This window comes from Hyperoodon ampullatus (assembly GCF_949752795.1).
Source record: "Hyperoodon ampullatus genome assembly, chromosome: 2".
Classification (NCBI taxonomy): Eukaryota; Metazoa; Chordata; class Mammalia; order Artiodactyla; family Ziphiidae; genus Hyperoodon; species Hyperoodon ampullatus.
In genome coordinates, this window is record NC_136915.1 from 53,424,089 (window position 1) to 53,446,593 (window position 22,505).

Here is a 22,505-nt window from a genome sequence, read left to right on the forward strand (position 1 = left end):
GAAGGTGTCCAAAAAGAAGAAAAGATGCTCAACGTCACTAATCATCAGGGAAAAGCAAATCATACCCAAAATGAGATATCACCACACATCTGTCAGAATGGCTATCATCAAAAAGAACACACGGGGCTTCCCTGGTGGCACAGTGGTTGAGAGTCTGCCTGCCGATGCAGGGGACACGAGTTCATGCCCCGGTCCGGGATGATCCCACATGCCGCAGAGTGGCTGGGCCTGTGAGCCATGGCCGCTGGGCCTGCATGTCCGGAGCCTGTGCTCCACAACGGGAGAGGCCACAACAGTGAGAAGCCCGCATAACACACACACACACACACACACAAAAGAACACAAATAACAAGTGTTGGTGAGGATGTGGAGAAAAAGGAACCCTTGTGCACTGTTGGTGGCAATGTAAATTGAAGCAGCCACTGTGGAAAACAGTATGGAGGTTTCTCAAAAAAACTAAAAAGAGAACTACCATACAACCCAACAATTCCACTCCTAGTATATTTCAAAAAAAAAAACAAACCAATAACTCTAATTTAAAAAGATACATGCACCCCAATGTACATAGCAGCATTACTTATAATTGCCAAGGTACAGAAGCAATGTAAGTGTCCATCAACAGAGGAATGGATACAATGGAATACTCGAATTATGGAATGGAATTTCTCGAATTGTTTATGACTTAACATCAAAGCCCCCAGGAACTACTGAGTGGGAGTAATAAATTTCTTGTTCTACTAAAGTTCCGTGTGCAGATTAAATTGATTAGAAACCATTCCCAGTATTGACATGCAGTACTGTCAAAACAGTTACTGGAGCAACTGCATCACATCTGAGTTCTCTGCAGCAAAAATCTACGGTTTAAGAGCTGAGTTGGGGATAACTAAAAGGGACTGAAGTGTTTGTATGGGCATAATCAAAGCACCATTGCCTACACTCAGACAGACTGACACTGCTTTTGCCTTTACCTCTGCCTCACTTGTTCTTCATGTATAAACTCACTGTTGCTATTGAAAAAAAATATGCAAAAATCAATATGCAAAAATCAATTATATTTTTATATGATAGTAATGAACAATTGGCATTCAGTTTTTAAAGCATCATTTACAACAGCATTCCCTCCAAAGTACTTAGGTACAAATCTAATAAAATATGTTCAGGATCTGTATGCTGAAAACTATAAAACACTGATGAAAGAAATTAGATAAGACCTAAGTAAATGAATTCACCACGTTCTTGGCTTGGAAGACTCAGTGTTAAAATGCCAATTCTCTCCAAATTGATCTGTAGAGTGAATGCAACCTCAATAAAAATCCCAGCACAATTTTTTGGTAGATATCAACTGTCTGATTTCAAATGTTTTATGGGAAGGCAAAATGACTAGAATAGGCAAAACAATTCTGAAAGAGAGGGAGGTCCAAATAGGAGGTTTCACACTGATTTCAAAACTTACTATAAAGCTGCAGTAATCAAGACAGCACAGTAGTGGCAAAAGAATAGATACATAGATCAATGGAACCGAACAGAGTCCAGAAGTAGATTCACACGAATGTAGTGAACTGATTCTTGACAAAGGCAAAGGCAACCCAATGAAGAAAGTATAGTGTTTTTCAACACATGGTGCTAGAAAATTGGACATCCACATGCGAAAAAAAGGGGAGGAGGGAGAACCTCGATGTATACTTCACACTTTGTACAAAATTTAACTGAGAATGAAGCATAAAACTAAATGTATAATGTAAATTTATAAAACCTCTAGAAAAAAATAGACTAGAAAATCTTTGTGACCTTGAATTTTGCAAGAGTTCTTAGGTACAACAGCAAAAGCATAATCCATTAAAAAATAATATATTAGTCTTCTTGATGTGCTGGAGGAAAATTTGTAATGCAAAACACACCTATACACACATGCACACACATACAATACTAGCAAAACAGAAGTCTGTGTATCAATTTCTCAAAAATGCCAGAAACTTATTGCAGGAACTTTCTTGAAAATGCTTTGGAGTTAAAAATAAAAACTATTTGATTTCATGGCATTGAAATTAAAGGTTTTCTTTTCCACAAAAAAAAAAAAATTAAAATCTTTTGCTTGTCAAAATATACTGTTAAGAGAAAGAAAAGAAAAGCCACAGACTGGGGGAAATATTTTCAAAGCATATGGTCTAATAAGGAACTTGAGTCCAGTATATATAAAGAACTTTCAAATAGTAATAAAACAATCCAACTAGAAATAGGCCAAAGATTTGAACAGGCACTTCATCAACAAAGAACAGTAAATTTTACTATATGTAAATAAAAATACACTTCTTAAAATGTAAGAGATTTAGCTAAATCATACTTATATAACATTTTATACCTTTGGATGCATATCTTAGCAAATAAAAAAAGGATGAAATCAATGCACTAAGGATCCAACTTAAGAATTATTTGTTTTTTAATTTTTAATTTTATTTTATTTACTTATGTATTTATTTTTTGGCCTCACCACATGGCATGTGGGATCATTGTTCCCTGACCAGAGATGGAATCTGTGCCCCATTAAGTGGAAGCATGGTGTCTTCACCACTGGACTGCCAAGGAAGTCCCAATAATTTTTTAAAAGATCACTAAATTATGCCCAAAGAAAGTAGAAAGAAGGGAAAGATAAATAGGAAAAAAATAATGAAAGATGAAGGAAACATACAACAGAGGTCAACAAAGCCATAAATTGGTACTTTGAAACAAACAATAAGAGTGAATATTCTAGGAAAATGACCCATAAAAGAGGAGTTTAAATGCACAAATAAGCAATGTCAGGAATGAAAAGGGGGATATAACTATAGATAAGGTAATTATTAAAAATAATATAGTAAGAGAAGTTTGTGAAATAGTTTTATCCCAACAGACTAGAAAATATGGGCCAAATGGATAATTGGACAAATTTCTTTAAAATCCTGACACTAGACAAAATAGAAAATCTAAGCTGTCCTATGAAGATGAAAGAAATTAAAAACCTACCCACCAAGAAGAAAACTCCAGGACCTAAATCTCCCAACAGTGACTTCTACCAAACTCTTAAAAGGAAGAAATGATGTTAATAGTTCATAATTCTTTTAGAGAAGAGAAAAAGAGAGACCCCTCTATTTTACCTTGATACCAAAACTTGACAAGGATATTAAGGGAATGAAAAATTACAGACCAATCTCTTTCACGAACATAGATGCAAAATTCCTAAACAAAATGTTAACACTGAATCCAGCTTTATAGTAAAAAGACCTATAACACAATGGGTTTAGTTTTATTTCAGTAATGCAAGGTTAACTTAGCATTCAAAAATAAAAGTAATTCATCATATCAACAGAATAAAGGAGAAGGTTTGTTTATGATAAATCATTGAGCTATAGATTTTTATTTTGTGCACTTAACTGTATTTGTGTTATATTTCACAATTTAAAAAAAATTACCATAATGAAGACATTTCAGGCAGACCAGGCTACCTTGAAATTACAACTTACTTTACAATTAAATTACCTTACAACTAAAGATACTGGACAATATGCAATTTTTAAAAGTTCATTGTATGGCTGAGCTTGCAAGGAAGAAAGAGAAATCTTCAGGTTCTAGAAAGACAGCAGAAACTGAGAACAAAGTGGCAGCACCTAATGAACCTCAGGTAGCCTGCTGGTAGGCATCGGGGGCCTCAATGCCAGTACCAGTGTCGGTGCTAGTTCAGGGTGTGTGAAAGATTAAGAGCTCAATTTTTTTTTTTTTTTTTTTTTTTTTTTTTGCGATACGCGGGCCTCTCACTGTTGTGACCTCTCCCATTGCGGAGCACAGGCTCCGGATGCGCAGGCTCAGCGGCCATGGCTCACGGGCCTAGCCGCTCCGCGGCCTGTGGATTCTTCCCAGACCGGGGCACAGACTCATGTCCCCTGCATCAGCAGGCAGACTCTCAACCACTGCACCACCAGGGAAGCCCTAAGAGCTCAATTTTAAGCCACATATGCACGTGAAACATTGATGTCAAGAAGGAGGTAGGTTGTTAAATGTTTGAAGCACAGGATTAAAAAAAGGTAGGATTGAAATTTGAGAATCTGGCATATTTGTTGGGTTTAAAGACTGTCTTTGTGGCCTTGAACCCCACAGCACTCTGTGTTTTTTCTCCCCCCATTAATATTGGCATTTTTCCACTTTGTGTATCTGTCTTTCCCTCTAGACTCAGGGTGGGAAACGTTTCTGGGTCCTCAGTGCCGGATACAGAAAAGCTACTGCACAAACAAGCTGTTGAACTATTGGCTGTCAAATGGCAGGAAGCCAAGGGAGGAATTTGGTCAGGCTCCAGACACCATGGAAGAGCAGGTGAGCCTGCACAGTGGGCAGGATGTGTTGGAAAAGGGAGAGCTGGGCCTCTAAGGAGCCACCTGGGAAGCCTCAGAGGAAGGAGTGATGTTGGGCTTCAGAGAAGAGGAGGTTGGTGCCATCTGGGTCCAGACTGCCTCTTCCTTCTGGGGTCTGATTCTCTGGAGGTTTTGTTGATGGACTGGTTAGGATAGTCCCTGCACCTCCTACCACCCACCCTCCTGCGCTGGCCCTGCGTGCCCATGGGGATGTGATATGAATAACCCACGCCCTAAAGTATGATCGAAATTCCCGCCTCTTTCATTATCAACAGCTTCATCTGCTGGAGCAAGTCAGACAGTCTTGGTGCCTGAGACCATAAATCTGCTTTCAAATGCCCAAAGCTGTGTCTCTCTGGATCTGTGAAAGATACCCTAAAGTCCCCCCTTCCAGAGGAAAACAGCCATTCAGCTGATGACAGAAACATCCCCACTGCAACCAAAGCCCTCGCGCATGCCAGGTGCTTGCTGCAAGAGCTGTTGCCTGACTCACCCTTCTTTCTCAGTGGCATTTGGCATCATTGCCAACTCCTGAAGAGCCTTCGGTCACACACCTGGACATCTGGGGGCGGCAGTGGCAGGGACACACCAGGCTCCCAGTCCAGGGGACTGCTTCTTAACCTACTTACTTTTAATCCTCATGGTGGCCACAGCACCACAAGAAACAGCCCCAAACCTGACTTTTTGAAACTGAAGGGAGAATCAGGAAGATCAGTGAGCTACATCCTCCTTTTAAATAACCTGAATATAGCTGGAGGAGGCACAGTTATAATGTTCCCTAAACGGGAGAAGGATGGATAAAAATAAGCCTACCAAGAATATGTCACAGACTATAGCAATCAAACAACCTCTGTATAGAGAAAAGAAAAAAAAAAAAAAAGGACCTGGAAGAAATTGATCAAGGTATCTTCCAAAAAGTCTATAGAGGGCACAACTATTCTATTTTCCAAGTAAGTCTATTGTGTGTATGTATGTCTCTTCCACCTATATCTTGAAAAATGCCAATATGCATTTTGTGGAGAACTAATATGGGCATATTTATTACCCTGTTCTCTAAATTGCCAGACTGAGCTGCACCTCTTACTCAAGTGATTACAACAGAAACAGCAACTCCTTCTACACAAACCCAGTGCCTGTCTGTGCTAGGCAGGGCGTCGGCTGGGTTGGTACTGTGGAGGTTGTTTGTAACCTTGGTGGCGGCTGTCTCTTGAAGTGCGGACAGAAGCCAGATTGCCATGGGCTGTGTGGCGAGATAGAGCAAGAGAATGAAGGGTAAGTCTGTTTAAGGACAGCCGTAGAAAAGGTTTTCTGTAAGGAGGTTGCATGGCTTTGCTCTGGCTGCTATTAACAAACACCACAGACTGGGGGGCTTAAACAACGGAAATTTATTTTCTCATAGTTCTGGAGGCTCGAAGTCCAAGATCAAGGTGTCAGCAGGTTTGGTTTCTTTGGACGCCTCTCTCCTGGCTGCCTTCTCACTGGATCCTCACGTGGCCTTCCCTCTGCACACACACATCTCATTGTGCATTCAAATTTTCTCTTCTTAGAAGGACACCTGTCAGACTGGCTTATGGTCCACCTCAAAGGCCTTGTGCTAACTCAATCACCTCTTCAAAGGCCTTGTCTGCATATGCAGTCAGGTACTGAGGGTTGCGTCTTCAACATAGGAATGTGGGTGGGCACAATTCAGTGGTAGCAGATCTGGTTCAAGGAAATGTTTTTCTTTTACTATGCAAGTGACAACATTTTTCATGTGGAAAGAGCTCACAGAGGAAGAAAGGACAGTTGGGAGAGGAAAAGTGCTGAGGCCAGGGGAGGGCTGGGATGTAGAGCTCAGGGGAAAGGGAGCCCTGGGCAGGAGAAGGGAGGACCTGCCCCAGTAAACAGAGGGAAGCAAGAGGGTGGAGCAGGTGCAATCTGTGTCTCTATAATCTGACTGTGAGAAGCTGGTGAGTCTTCACCTGACAGAGGAAGCAAATGTCTGGGAGCTTAAACTGGAGCCATTTTGTGGACAGTTTGGCCACATATGTCAAGAACTTCAAAAATGTGCATGTGAATTGACCTAGAAATTCCACTTCAACGCATTTATCTTCAGGAAATAATTAGGGATGTGCACCAGAATCTAGTAATACTAATGGGTAGACAAAAGAAACTACAGTGTTGTTTATCATTTTAAAAGGGCAGAAAACAACCTCAGTATCCAAACACGGAGGGCTAGGTAAGCAATCTGGTGTATGCTCTTAAAATGTAACCTTGAGGGCTTCCCTAGTAGCTCAGTGGTTGAGAGTCCGCCTGCCGATGCAGGGGACACGGGTTCGTGACCCGGTCCGGGAAGATCCCACATGCTGCGGAGCGGCTGGGCCCGTGAGCCATGGCCGCTGAGCCTGCGCGTCCGGAGCCTGTGCTCCGCAACGGGAGAGGCCACAACAGTGAGAGGCCCGCGTACCACAAAAAAAAAAAAAAAAAAAAAAAAATAACCTTGAGAGTGTATGCAGCCATTAGTTATAGAAGTGTGTTTATTAACATGGGATGAGGGGCAATCACACAAAGAATGATCACGCTTTTTTTTAAAAAGCGATGGATATATTTAAAAAAGAAACGAGAGCCCATGTGTGCAGGAGGCAGAGCTTAACTGTGGTGATCTCTGGGTGGCGGGATTCAGGGGGCTAATTATTCTCTTTTTCTTACTTATAGTTTCTAATTTTTGCCACAGTGAACGTTTTATTTAAGCAAGATGGGGGGAAAAACAACAAAAAAAGTTTTTTTAATGCAGCACCTGGATTTCTTTTCAGGGCTATTTTCCACAAAGAAACGAATTTTTTATTACCTCTTAAGAGTTGTGTAAATGACGCTGGCAGGTAGAAAATAGTAAAGCTGATATGAACACGCTCCCTGCAGATCGAGATCCTGTGCTGCGTCCCCGGGGCCTAAGACAGCGTTTAGCACACAGTAGACCTGCAAGTGAATGGTTAAGGACAAAAACGGTTGGATGTGGTGCTGGGGGCAGGGAGGGTTAGTAGGCTTCCTCCAAAGTGAGAAAATCACTCTGACAGCAGCCTCCATGTGAGGTGTAAAATCATGCCTTAGTAAAATAACAAACGACCACAAGCCATGAAGCCCGGATGTGGCTCCAGAGTTGTCAAAATCTAGACTATTCTTTCTATGTAGGTTTTGAGCCTGTGGGAATGTGGGCTCCAACTTCCACCCGCTGCTCAGGCTGCTAACCAACCTGGACTTCAGCCCCCATCAGAGGCAAGGCATTTGCCATCCAGAAATCCTTTGAGGACAGAAGGCTTTGATATTGGAGATGCATCGTCCTCAGAAATGTTCCATCTTCTTTTTAGGTCTATTGTCATTACCACTATATCCTGAAGGCATTACTTAGATGTTGTGAACCAACAGCCCTTTAAATTCAGGTTATGGGCTGGTATGGCTATTTAATCTCATTGTTAGATGTAAATGTTTCTGATGCTATGGAGAGGAAGAGAATGAGAGAATATTATTACAACAGAAGATGAGTCTAATGTCTTCTATCTCCCAGAGACAAGCCAAGACTAGAGATATTTATCTGCTCAGTATTCAGCAACATGGTATTAATTGTCTCTGAGTGTTTTGATGGGTAGTTCGTGCAAGGGGATTAATGAAAACAGCCCCACTTCATTTTAAAATTAACTACTTGTCCATTGAGCAACAGGAGCTGATAAATGATGGCAATAAATTTGTGATGGAAATTTATGTCCTTGTAACTCAGAGCAGGGCCATGGACATGCTCAGATGGGGTGGGGAGATAAGAAATACCAAAAAGTAGCTTTATCCAAGAGAGTATTTCTCCCAAATCCTTACTGAGCCCGTTAGCTGATACCTTCTTTTGGGATGTCACAGATTGGTAGATACTTGGCTTCCCAGGTGCCAGGGGCAGGTCCCAGGGGAGATCTCAGGCCATCCTGCTGGATGAGATGCTTCCTGATCTGTGAGGAGGTGTTTCCTGGGTGCTTGTTCTGACTCTGCCAATTTCATCCTGATAACTGGGGAAAAGAGCTTTCATGCACCTGCGCTTCTGCAAAGCAGCTCCTCCCAGGCTGATGCGGCTGACACAACTGTTATTTCCTCAGAGCTGCCCCTTGCTAAGACAATGGGAAAATCTACCCAGACGGACATAGCAAGGCGGGAAGGAGATATTTCTTGCACATTTGTTGTCAGGCTCTGGGCTAGGTGCCTAATTTACATAATTCCATTTAATCTCTACAACCATCTTGAGAGGTGGCTCTTATTAACCTATTATTAACTCTGTTTTAGACAGAAGGAAGTTGGAACTCACAAAACTGAAGTGACTTGCCCTGAGCCTGTGCATTGTGCTTGCCTGGAGACCATGCGACAGGCAGAACGTGAGTTTTGACATCACAGAAGCCAAGTTTGAATCCCAGGTACCCCACTTGCTAGATTGGTAATCTTGAGAAAATCATTTAACATTTCTGTGCCCACAGGTTTTTTGGTTTTCTTATTCTTTTGCCTGTCAACAAAAGATAATAACACAGTCCTCATGGGATTCTTGAGCAGGTTAAATTAAATAATAAAATGAAAGTCAACCAGGCTGGGATTCCAAGCCAGGCTTTTCAGACTCAAAGTTCTTGTAATTAAACCATAGAAACTCACAACCTTGGAGAGACACAGAAGCCAAGGCAGGATGTCACTGCCAGAGCTATCCAGGAGGCAAGCAGGGCACTGAGAGTGGAACCCACTCAAGTGCCATGTAGGGCTTGGATCTGCTGAGGGACGAAGCTAGAGCAGGGTTATCCTTGCTGGGGGTGGGGGCCATAACAAAGTCAGCATCCAAGCATATGGACCAGTATATACCTGTCACATGGGAATGACAGAAGAGTACCCCCCAAGAAACTGAGAAACCTCACGGTCTGCGAGAAGAGGAGCCTCTGGAAGGAAGATGAGGGGATGATAGAGAGCCGAAGTTGTGACCATGGGACATCCCAAAGAGTGTATCCTTGGGGTGACCAGAAGGGCACTGTCTGCTACCTGAGACTCTGCTGAAGGAAGTCATTGACAGAGGTCATTCTCATTGAAAGTTTCCTAAAGTGGAAGTCATCCAGCTGCTGGAAGACTGGTGGGGGACCGTGATAACGATCTGGAAAAGGAAGTTCATTTCCAGGCCTTGGGACTAACTGAGGGCTCTCAGCACTAAGGAAGCTCCTGACAGTATGGTTAGGGCCTGGAAGTCCATCTGGAGGTCGAGTACAATCTTGAAGCAGAGAAAATATGGTCCAGTGGGAGATCATGGATGCAGTACCCACAGGTGCAAATATTTAGGATTCAGGAAAAGCAATGTGTAATTGGAAGCTGCAGTACAGAGTACCAAAGAAATGATTCCTACCCTCAGGAAGTCCCTTGGGGGAAGACAGTGAACAGGCATTTATGACACAATGTGGTCAATGTTTGTTCCCAGAGAAGCCCCGAGGAGAGGCCCCCAGGCCATCAAGTGGCAGTTGGTTCCTGGAGGAGCTAGGACCAGAAATGGGACTTCAAAACAATGGCAGCTTATCTGGACAGCAGAGAGGATGTCCCCATCATTGTCCTGCTTCAAATCTTGTTCTAATCAGTAACATGGCTTATATGACGAGCCACATTCATGATTCAGCTCCTACTTCAATCCCCAAGCTCATTTCTCCTCATGCCGTACTTCCCACTTGGTCTACAGCTACATCAATTGCTTGTGGTCACCGACATAGCCAGACTGCTTTTTGCTTTTGATTATACACTCCCGTTTGCCTGAAATACTCCACCACCTCTGAGGGCAACTAAATTCTATTCATCCTTTAAGAGTCTCTTAGGACTACTTCTCTACCTCCCCTGTCTGGTATTAAATGTCCCTCGTGGACACCCCTGTCTCTGTCACTGTCTTCCCTACCTTGTGTTAGATTTAACTATGTGTTTCTCCCTCACTGGACAGTGCACTAGCTGATATTGGGAACTATATGTTTCTTTTTATTGTCAAAGTATCCAGCAGTTAGCTATTGCTTCATAAATACGTGGTGCCACAGGTCACCCAGTTAAACTGGAATTTGTAGTAAAATTTCAGTTTCAGATAAGCAATGAATAATTTTTTACTGCAAGTTATGTCCCAGATGTTACATGGGATATACTTATACTAAGTAGCATGTGTCTCAAGTATTTCCTGGGACAACTTATACTAAAAATGTATTTGTTATTTATCTGAAATTCAAATTTAACTGGTCATCCTGTGTTTTTATTTGCTGAACTGGGTAGACATATTTCTCCCATTAAGTTTCTAAAAAGATCAAAGGATGTGAGCAAGAGCGTTCTTACTCTGTTGATGGAAAAATGTTCAGTCTGGTGGGGAATTTGGCAAAATATTTTCAAATATGATTGGATAATTGTACAAAGATACTGGGAATTAATTCCAGTATTTTCAATGACCCAAAGTTTGAAAAAACTTAAATGGACCACAGTAAAGTCTTTGGTAAAATGAAATAGAATTTTCTGTGCAATATAACATCAAGATTAAGAGCACAAGGGGACCAGTGGTTAAGACTCTGGGCTTCCACTGCAGGGAGTGTGGTTTCTATCCCTGGTTAGGAAACTAAGATCCCACATGCTGTGCGGTACGGGGTTGGGGGGGGAGATTAAGAGCACAGGGGGGTCTGGAGTCAAAATACTTGGGTTCAAATCCAGGCTGCACAGGATACTATGAGATGCTGAGGAAGGTTACTTAAATATTCTGTGCTTCAGTTTCCACATTTGTAAAATAAGAATAATACAAATGTCTACCGTAGGGTTTGGGGAAGATTAAAGGAGTTAAAATATGTGCAACCCTTACAACAGGGTCTGGCAGATAGTAGTGATCAAATAAAGATCGCTATTATCATCATCATCATCATCATCACCACCCTTATTGTAGAATACTATGGTGCCATTGCAAATGATCTTGTAGATTGGTGTTTATTGACGTGAAAAGATCTTCCCATTATACAAGTGAGGAAAAATAATCAGAACAGCATACAGCATCCATTTCGCAAATAATTTTTGAGCACCATCTCTCTGTTAGGCCCACTGTCCAGAAGTCAGCAGCTGTAAACACAGCAAGGAACGAAGCCGAAATGACTCCTCCCCTCATGAAACCTAGAGGATCATGAACAGAGAGACATCACAGAAAATATACACAAACTAACATGTAACTAACATTCTGATAAGAGCTATAGAGGAAAATAAAGAGAAGAGTATAATATAGGAAAGACCTAATAATAAAGGGCTAATTTACCTGAAACCTGAAGGATGCGTGGGATTAGCCAGGCCAGAGCTGGAAGACTTTTTTTTTTTTTTTTTTTTTTTTTTTGCGGTACGCGAGCCTCTCGCTGTTGTGGCCTCTCCCTTTGCGAAGCACAGGCTCCGGACGCGCAGGCTCAGCGGCCATGGCTCACGGGCCCAGCCGCTCCGCGGCACGTGGGATCTTCCCGGACCGGGTCACGAACCCGTGTCCCCTGCATCGGCAGGTGGGCTCTCAACCACTGCGCCACCAGGGAAGCCCTGGAAGACTATTTTAAGCAGAGGAAACACTGTGTGTGAAAGCTGTGAGGAGAGGGAAATCTAGATAAGTTTAAGGAACTTGAACAAGGCCAATGTGGTGGAAGCCTAGTGGATGGGTAGGGAGAAGAGCAAGATGAAACTGGAGGGATAACTAAGGGTTTGATCATATTGAGCTTTGTGAAATATCAAAAGTCACATTAAGTGGGGTTGAGTAGTTGGGTGTTTATGCTAAGGTCCCCCAATACCGTCTCACCATCTGTCATTTTTGTTTTACTTGCTTGAGATTTTGAGCTCTGTGTATTGAAGGAGAAGAACAAAGTTGAAGGATTGATACTACTGGACTTCAAGACTTCCTACAAAGTTACAGTAATCGAGACAGTGTGATACTGGTGAAAGAACAGACAAATAGATCAATGGAACAGAAAAGAGAGCCTAGACATAGACCCACATAAATGTAGTCAACTGACATTTGACAAAGGAGCAAAGGCAAGACAATGGAGCAAAGATTGTTTTTTTCAGCAAATGGTGTTGGAACAGCTGGATATCCACATGCAAAAAAAGTGAATCTCTACACAGACCTTTCACACTTCACAAAAATTAACACAAAGTGAATCATAAACCTAAATGTAAAACGCAAAACTGTAAAACTTCTCGGGCTTCCCTGGTGGCGCAGAGGTTGAGAGTCCGCCTGCCGATGCAGGGGACGCGGGTTCGTGCCCCGGTCTGGGAGGATCCCACGTGCCGCGGAGCTGCTGGGCCCGTGAGCTATGGCCGCTGAGCCTGCGCGTCCGGAGCCTGTGCTCCGCAACGGGAAAGGCCACAACAGTTAGAGGCCCACATACCACAGAAAAAAAAAAAAAAAAAAAAAAAAAAACTGTAAAACTTCTAGAAGATAACGTAGGAGAAAACCTAGATGACCTTGACATTGGTGATGACATTTTAGATATAACACCAAAAGCACGATCCATGAAAGAAATAATTGATAAGCTGGACTTCATTAAAATGAAAAGCTTCTGCTCTGCAAAAGACAATGTCAAAAGAATGAGAAAGCAGGGCACAGACTGGGAGAAAATATTTGCAAAAGAAACGTCTGATAAAAGATTCAGAGCCAAATCTCATTGGCTTCATTAAAGTCACATATCCCCAGGGAGGGGACAGGAAGGATTCTCCCTTCAGCTTCCACCTCTGCTATTGAAAAGCTACTATGCAGCCTCTGCTGCCCTGGCTTCCTTCCACCCCCGCTGAATCCTGGGACCCCATGCGAACTGTGGCTCCCATCAGTAGCCCCAGCCTCCGGATAGCAGTGGCTACAGCAAAGACGCTGGTGTTCCCCTCATTGAGGTATTTCTCAAGACTTTGGCAAAGGGGATGTCCTCTGTGTTCTCCTGGGAGACATAGTTAGGGAGTGAAAGGATAAGTTACACAGGATAAATTCACTCCAGCATTTCTATCTCTCAAAGTCTTTGGATTCTTTCCTTTACTTGATATCAAGGAATTTATGACATCTCAACTCTGTTTAGTGTTGGCCACCATTGAGTCCAGATTTCTGTCAACCAACTGAACAAACAACGGTATCTACTCCCAGCTGTTCGAACTTGCCACAAAATCTGGAGTCTCTGCTAAGTGCATCCACGTCAATGACTTCAATTTGGTCTAAAATTATGTTCTTCTGTCCTTAGTCAAGAGCCTACAGAATTCATTCCCACACATATTCCCCAGATCCTTGAAGGTGTAAATTAGCAAAGTTTGGCAAGTTACTTGTTATATGCCTTCTACTTTCAGGTTTGACTTTTTACTCCCCACCTTCCCCATGGGTATTCAAGCTCTGATCCTCAAGACAAGGGAGGGTTGCTGTAAGGCAGATCATAAAAATAGTCCTTCCATCAGTGTAACTCTTTGCAGTAAGGAAGTTCTAGTATCTTTGAGCAAAAATGAAAAAGAGTCAACAGTCAAAGGAGAAGGGCCGCTTTGGATAGCATGGGAGAGTCAGTGAGTTCTCTGAGTTGTTCATATACCCTCATTCCAAGTCTTATCCTATCCATGCCTTAACTTTCTCCTGAGAGGCAAGACAAGGCTGAGAACTCAGCTGATGTAATTTGACAAACCTCAGATCCCATGTTTTAATTTGTTTTCCAGTCTCTCAGCTATGTGGCTTTTAGAGGTTGGACATTCATTTATCAATAGCACTGCCATAGTAAGTTGCTGCATGTTAATAAATGTTTTAAATGGAGAATTTGGGGTATTTAAACTTGTTCTCTCTTAATAAACTAACCACGGCCAGCAGAAGCAGCCACTCTATCCTGCAGTCCTTGAACTCCTCCTTTCTTGTATACTGTCCTGGAATAATGGTCTTGAAACCTTGCTTCTCATGAACCCTTTGTACAAATGACCACAGGTGATAATTAAGATGTTTTGCTGCCATGAACCATGGGCTTCCAGGTTCTTATCTCTGAATCCTAAAAAGATGATCATGGTCATCAACTCCCCACTGAGACAATAAAATCAATCCCAGATTTCTACCTTAAAGCCCTTCTGATTTGAAGAGCCTGCTGCATACTCCTCTGTATAAATCTCTGTGCTGGGAAACTGCAAGAACAGAAACAGAGTCTGACTAACTTTCATAACAAAATTCATTGGAAGGTATTGGGTAGCTCATGGGTTTGGAAAATTGTCAGGAACCAAGCAAGGCTAGGCAGCAGGAAAAACTGGCCAGGATGCAGCTACAACCAGTAACAAACAGAGCCATCCTGTGGCTGGTCTCATCATCCCTTTGTCTTTGCTTCACTCACTCAAGAGTCAAACTTTTGGGTAGAAGCATTAAATTAGTGACCATAGGTCACATGCCCTCACTCTAGCAGGGGAGGGGGTGGTAGAGAGAGGGAACGCTTCCCGTTAAGGAAGTGTTCACCAAAACCCAGATAGGGGTTTGGTTTTGAGAAGCCAAAAAAAAAAAAAAAAAAAAAGACAAATGACCGGTATCACGGGATGGTGTTTCTTTTCAAGGGTGTTATATAGCTCATAATGTTGGCAGAGGGGTATGGGGAGCCTGACCCTTGGTCATTATTCACCTCCATCTGCTCAGTGAGATGTTGCCACTTCTATGTGGTCTTGTGTCATGAGCCCACAGAGGTCACCATGGAACCCTCCTCCTTCCACTGGCAAGAGTTCTGGGCAGCATCTCTCTCTGTGCTTGGGAAACCTCCCTCCACCCCTTACCATGCTGTGCTATGGGGAAGTCTGTGGGACCATAGCAGAGCTATTTCTCTAGACAACCCACGTGGCTGTTTCTCCTCTGGGGTATTTTCCCCTTTCACAGACTCTCCTCAGAGAAGGAAAGAGGGCTCTTGACTTCCTCAATCCTGTCTGGAATTTCTGCTGTCTCCTCTCACTCTGAGCTTGACCTAAGGTGGAGGGTGGGATGCAACACCCCCTCTGTCTAACTTCTCTGTGTTTCTCCTGTGAATTTCTTACCTTCTCCAGTCTGGAGAATTTTGTTTTTGTTGTTGATGTTGTTTTGTTCTGAAGGTGGGATAGTCTGGCTTTACATCTAAATCCTTAAATCTTTTACTTATGCCCTGACTTTCCTTTGTTCTCGGCTTGACCATCCCTCTTCCAAGGCAGAAAACACAGAACACACAAGCTGTTTGCCAAATCAAGGTAAGATTTATAAGATAACAGGAAATACTGAGAAACAAAAACAAACAAACAAAAAGTTAAAATATAATAAATAACTTAATATAAACTATCCTGCAACCGTACTGGTTTTGCCTATCTGTATTTTTGATTTTTTCATTAATTAAATCAGAGTACACTGTAATTTAAAATCAGATTGGTTGCCTTATGAAATAGTGAGCTCTCCATCAATGGAGGTATTCAAACAGAGGTAGGATGACCATCTGTTAGGAATGTAGTAAAAGGAACTTCTCCATTAGTTTAGTGGGAGGTAGGATAAAATGATGTCTAAGGTCTTTTCTAAAGTTAGTATTTTATGCTTTAATTTATTTTTACATTTATTCTATGGATTTTGGCATCTTTTCTTTTAACATCTTTATTGGAGTATAATTGCTTTACATTGTGTAAGTTTCTGCTTTATAACAAAGTGAATCAGCTATACGTACACATATATCCCCATATCCCCTCCCTCTTGCGTCTCCTTCCCACCCTCCCTATCCCACCCCCCTAGGTGGACACAAGGCACTGAGCTGATCTCCCTGTGCTATGCGGCTGCTTCCCACTAGCTATCTATTTTACATTTGGTAGTGTATATATGTCCATGCCACTCTCTCACTTCATTCCAGCTTACCCTTCCCCCTCCCCGTATCCTCAAGTCCATTCTCTACATCTGTGTCTTTACTCCTGTCCTGCCCCTAGGTTCATCATTTTGGCATCTTAATGGGACTATTTTTTTTTAACATCTTTATTGGAGTATAATTGCTTTACAATGGTGTGTTCATTTCTGCTTTATAACAAAGTGAATCAGTTATACATATACATATGTCCCCATATCTCTTCCCTCTTGCATCTCTAATGGGACTATTTTGAGGTCCCTACTAATTATAAAAACTTAAAATGGCCTCCCTGGTTTCTAATAAATCAATCAACATTTTTAATAGACCTTGTTCTGAATGCCCAAGATTGGCTATTTCCAATTCTGTTGGTTCTGTTGGCTTTGGTACAGCTCTTTCTGTTACAATGGCTTTATTGTTCTTTTCAGTGTCTTCTGGCCTTTTCTCCGTAAATCTTCTATGGAGTGGGTGTCTGCTTATTTTTCCCGGGTAAAGAGGAAAAAGTATAGCTTGACCCAAGTTTGGGGAGAACATCTTTTAAAACACTGAAGAAGTTACAACTTCTTGAGGTAAAGGACTTGAGGTAAAGGAACATGTATTTCAGTCCTAGACACAGCTCTTTCTAGCTATGGGGACCTGAGAAGTTATTCAACCTCTCTGAGCCTCAGTTTCTCATATACAAAGTGAAGCTAGTCCCCACTATATCAGCTCAATCAAACTTAAGCACAACTGACACGTCAAGGTGTGAGATGATCTAAAAGTCACACTATCATGGCTCTGTCTCCATTTCTCTGCTGTTCCTCCACTTTGCCCTCTTCTCTGCGTCAGCTCCCCTTCCCTCCCCCGCTTCCCCTGGTTGCCTCTCCTGTGGTAGCAAGAATGACAGCCGTGTTTTCAGGCCTCTCCTTCATACACTGCATGCCCCAAAGGAGGAAGACTGGTCTCTTCCAGTTGTTACTGTGGATGGAAAAGGAAACTTCCTTCCTGGAAGTCCCAGCAGCTGTCTCCTCACGTCTCACCAGGCAAACTTGGTCCCATGCCCATCCTGAAGATCCTCGTGGATCAGAGTGAGAGGAGCCAAACTATTTAAGCCAATCAGAGCCCCCTCTGAAAATGAGGTGGAAGTCATTCCCTCCAGAGAGGGGAGCTCAGCCCAAGAAAGAACTGCTCTCTGCACCAAGATCTGTGTGCTATTTCCAGGAGAAGATGGAGAAATTGAGGCTGGGGAAGCATCTGCCAAAATGGCCCTATTCTTATACCACTCTCTAGGTTAATACAAGAGTCACATCACTGTGAAAATGACAGTCCCTTGTACTTGTAGAAAGGCCAGACTCCAACAAGCCAAGTGCCATCAGGGGACCAATTTGATTTCTGATCCTTACCTACCACTTTAGACAATTTATGCAACTTCTCTGAGACTTAGTTTCCCCATCTGTAGAATGGGGGTGCCACCTAATAATGGGACATGCTCACAAATATTCATTTATTATAAACTGTTTTTAATTGTGTCCATGCTGGAATTGAGTCAGCTCTTCTAAAACCAGTTTGGGCTGGTAAATGTGGCGGTCCTGTTTGCAACCTTGAGAAAACCACCCCCGAACAGACCAATAAGTTTCAAGTAATTATGGCACTGAGATTTCAGAGGGAAGCAATGCTTTGTGAACCAATTTCTTAGTAACATGTAGAAAATCATATTCATGTGTGCATAAGTCATCATGCCCTGAACCATTAATCTCCATATCTCTGATGCAGAAAGATTAATCTTAGAAGGAATAACTGGCAACCCATGGCTTCATACTGCAGAGAAAAATGAAAATGTCCTCTGCAAATGTGATTCGTATTACAATACTTATGTGTGTTCTGTGCTATCCGATCTTGTTCAAATGAAAGGAACTTGGTCAACTATTCTGTTGGAAGATATACATATTTTTTTCCTTTTGTATCATTCTCAGAATTGTTAGAAGCTAAAAAAAAAAGGACTGCTTCTTGCTCACACACTCTTATCTATGAGCCAGGCATTCCTAGGGAGGCAGAATGGCTCGGTGGGATTTTGTCAGATTGTCCTGTTACGAAATTCTGACTCAACTATTTTCTTAACCTCTTGCAAGCCTTCAGCATTCTCATTAGGGAAGTTGGGGTGATAACAGCACCCACCTCATTGTTAAGAAATAAGTGAGATAATGCATGTTAAATGCATGAAAAAAGAGCCTAACATTTAATACATGTTAGCCATCACTGTTTGGGGATTTCTGAGAAAGAGGAAATGTACTTATATTGGAAAAAGTAAGGTAGGTTGATGCTTATTCTGATTTTGGGCCTTGTTCCATCATGGCTGGTATGTTCCAACATATGAGGGTCCAGGAGTAAGAGAAAGGGTCCCTGAATCAAGGCTAACCCTTTTCTTTTCTTACCCCCACTTCAGTGCTGTGCTGTGAGGAGTCTTGTGCATGTGCCTGGAAAGCCCAACCTGAATGTCCAAGCTCTGTCTACATGCCCACCCAAATGCAAACAGCAGCCCCTAGTTTACCCTCTCAAAATTAGGAGTATGTATACCTGTGACAAAGCCTGCCATCACCATTGGGAGATGGACAGGTGAAGAGCCTCTACGAGCCATGAAAGCAGATTGGACCATTTGGGCAGGAATTCCAGGGCGCCTAGTACCAGTAGCATAGCCTATAAGGGGTAGGGAGGAATCTTGGTGGGTGTGTTCTCTTAGCCCCATGGACATTCCGTCTGTGGGGAGGGCACAGCTATAGGAGAGCCAAAGACAGGGATCTCTAAAGTGTAGGGCCCAGAAGAACCTGGATCTGGGAATGGTACTGGTTTCATCTTTTGGAAATTTATTTTTTTAGAAATGAGTGCCTAGGGCTATATGCTTTTGATTGCTTTTTTTGTTTTGATAACAGCATTACTGAGACATGTTACACACCATGCAATTCACCCACTTAAAGTGTACAATTCAATTGTTTCAAGTATATACACAGAGTTAGGCAACCATCACCCCACTCACGTGACTTCTGCTTCAGTAGTCAAGGGGGAATCTACTCTCATCCCACTCAACATGTTTGGCCGGGGGGAGCATAAAAAGGGGACACTGGAATTGGCTTTTTCTCAGGGGATCTGTCTTCCCCATGGCCTCTCATAAAATGTGTTGCTGCACTGAGTTTGATTCAAATATTTAAAGATATGAATTTCTGGCACCACATGGCCTCAAAGTGCAACCCAATATCTTCATGAGGGTTCAGTTATGAAATGGTGATTTTTTTTCCCCAAATGGAATAAAAAACTGACCACCGTGGACTTACTAAGAGATGGTACGTCAACCTCCAAAATACTATTTTCCTAAGGGATTTTCAAAGGAAATTTTGATGACATGAAATTTCCACCTTATACACATATCAGAATTTAATTCTCAAGAAAGATGCAACTTCGCTCTAGACGGGAGCACGAAAGAAGCATTTTGTTTGGTCCGGGGCCGTTAGATGACCCAGGGTCTTGCAAGCCCCTCCTGGCTGTGACTCAACGTCAGACCTATCAATGTGGCCGCCTGCAGTGCCGGTCTCCTAAATTCCATTCACAGTGCATCTTAGTTAAAAAACAAGGGTCTTCCCTGGTGGTCCGGTGGTTAACACTCCACGCTTCCACTGCAGGGGGCGTGGGTTTGATCCCTGGTTGAGGAACTAAGATCCCACATGCCATGTGACGTGGCCAAAAAATAGAATATAATAAAAAAATAAATAAAAACCCAAAACACCCTTGGCACCTCCATGATTCACTATCCTCCAAGGAGAGTGAACCATCCTTCAACGATCCAAATATATCAGTTCTTAAGTTGGAATACAGTATTTGAATAGTGAGGAATACCAGTTTATCCAAATCAATTTGGCCGCTGAGTTTCCAATAGCACGTAGTAAGAGTTTGGATAGCAAAAAATTTATCCTAAAATTCATCTGAATTGATTTGGCTCTAGCATTCTGATAGCAAGAGTTTGGGTAGTAGAGATAGCTATATGTTTATTTAAGATTATTATTATTATTATTTGTGTACTTCTGTACTAATGCGTGGATATCATAAAAATCACACAAAAATAGTCATTTTTAATAGATGAAACAAAAATAAATGCAAATAGCAGTTCCAATCATCGTGCTAGTTTCCTGGGGTATGTGTCCCGCTTTGGAGATCATTCCAACCGGTCAAGAATCAGGAGTGTCCTTGGGTCATTGTGCAGAGTGGCCATCAAACAGCCCTATCTATTTCACTGGTTTTCAGAATAATTCTCTGCTCTTTTATATATTCACAGCTATTAGCCTGCCTCATGCTTGGGGTGACTGCCTTTTCTTCATGTAGCCTCGTTTTATCACTTTATAAGTTTTGATGGTATTAGCAAATTTGTAATAGCTTCTCCCTCTTCTGTTTCACAGTAGGTCAAACGTTAGCGTTAAATGGGCAGTTTCTGATTTCTCCTTAAGACAGAATCCTAATTGTGTTTAAAACTACCTTCTCTCTGGGTGGTTTCTCAATAATAATTGCCAAAATGCTGAAAAGTTTCTATCCTTCAAGAAGGAACAAGCTACATCTGGCCTCCTCTCGCCTCATACTGAATTCCAGAGAAGTGTCTGGCCTTTGCTGACCCCAAGAAAAGCAAGTAGGGGCTTCACCCATGAATGACAGCTGCCAGTGTATTTGAGACTTTCAATTCAGTTTAATCAATATTTCTGAAACCTTACTATATACGAGGTTCAGTAGTCTGTTTGAATCTGATGTTCCAGTTTATGTTACTATTGGGTTAGAGAAAGGCATTATTTATGTGACAAATGGCTAATATATAAGAACTAGGTCTTCAGACAGCATGCAGATTTTTTGTTTCATCTTCATAGCCAGTCATCAGCAAAAGGAAAATTACCTTGTCTATTACAGTGGTCTTTAAATGTATTTGGGAAGCACAAGGACTTTTCTCTAAGACTGTACTTGGAACCATCGTGTGTGAAAGAGAGGAGAATATTCTGGTTAATTTAGAAGCAGGAGCCCCAGGTCCCACCTACATGGCCTTCTCTTCCCCCCAGCTTCTGATTCTCTTCTTTGTAGAAAACAGGAAAAGAGCTGGGGGCGGGGGAGAGATTGAAACACATGGACTAAAATCTCTGCTCTGTACAAAACAATGTGAATGTGTGACTTTGAGATGGGTACTAACCACTCTTTGTCTTTGTTGGCTTGTTTTAAAGATAGAACCAATAATATTTACTTACCGGAATGATTATGAGCCTCAGATGAAAAGCTTGGCTTCTTGCTTTACTTCAGTCACTCTGTTCCAAGCAGGCCCAAGTTTCCTGAGCAAGAATAAGGGCAGCCATTACAATTGCTCTCAACCCAAGCCAAGGTACACAGGTGAGAAGGAAATTCTGCCTGAGGCTCCTTCTAGGCATCAACACCGATGGGTAAAAAAGAAAAGACCGAAAACTTGGTTATGCCGCGGTAAGATTTATGATCCATACTGACTCCTTCTGTCAGGGAGAGAAACCACAGGTCTGCGGTACCCCAGATGTTCTCCATAAGGTTTTCCTGACTAGTCCACTTTCTCCTAAATGTATTCATAACTTACTGTTTCTTTTTTTTTTTTTGGCCGTGCTGTGCGGCTTGCAGGATCTTAGTTCCTCAACCAGGGATCAAACCCGGGCCCCAGGAGGGGAAGCGAGGGGTCCTAACCACTGGACCGCCAGGGAATTCCCTACTTTGATTCTAATAACTCAGTTTTATGTCTTTCCCTCCTCCTGTAATGGAGTCCTTCTCCTGATTCTCTTTCTGATCAGTACTGCCCCACTCCATAAACATGATTGTGAATATGCTTTACAATGATCACAAACTGTTCACATGTGCGTTACTATTCCTGTCTTTTTTTTTTTTTAGATGTTGGGGGTAGGAGTTTATTGATTTATTTATTTTTTTGCTGTGTTGGGTCTTCGTTTCTGTGCGAGGGCTTTCTCTAGTTGTGGCAAGTGGGGGCCACTCTTCATCGCGGTGCACGGGCCTATCACTATCGTGGCCTCTCTTGTTGTGGAGCGCAGGCTCAGTAGTTGTGACTCACAGGTCTAGTTGCTCCGCGGCATGTGGGATCCTCCCAGACCAGGGCCCGAACCCGTGTCCCCTGCATTAGCAGGCAGATTCTCAACCACTGTGCCACCAGGGAAGCCCTATTCCTGTGTCTTTTATAGAAGTTTCCAGTAATTATATGTATCATGCTTTCTGACATTCATGAATCATTGTCTTAGATCAGCTTTGCTTTTCCTTT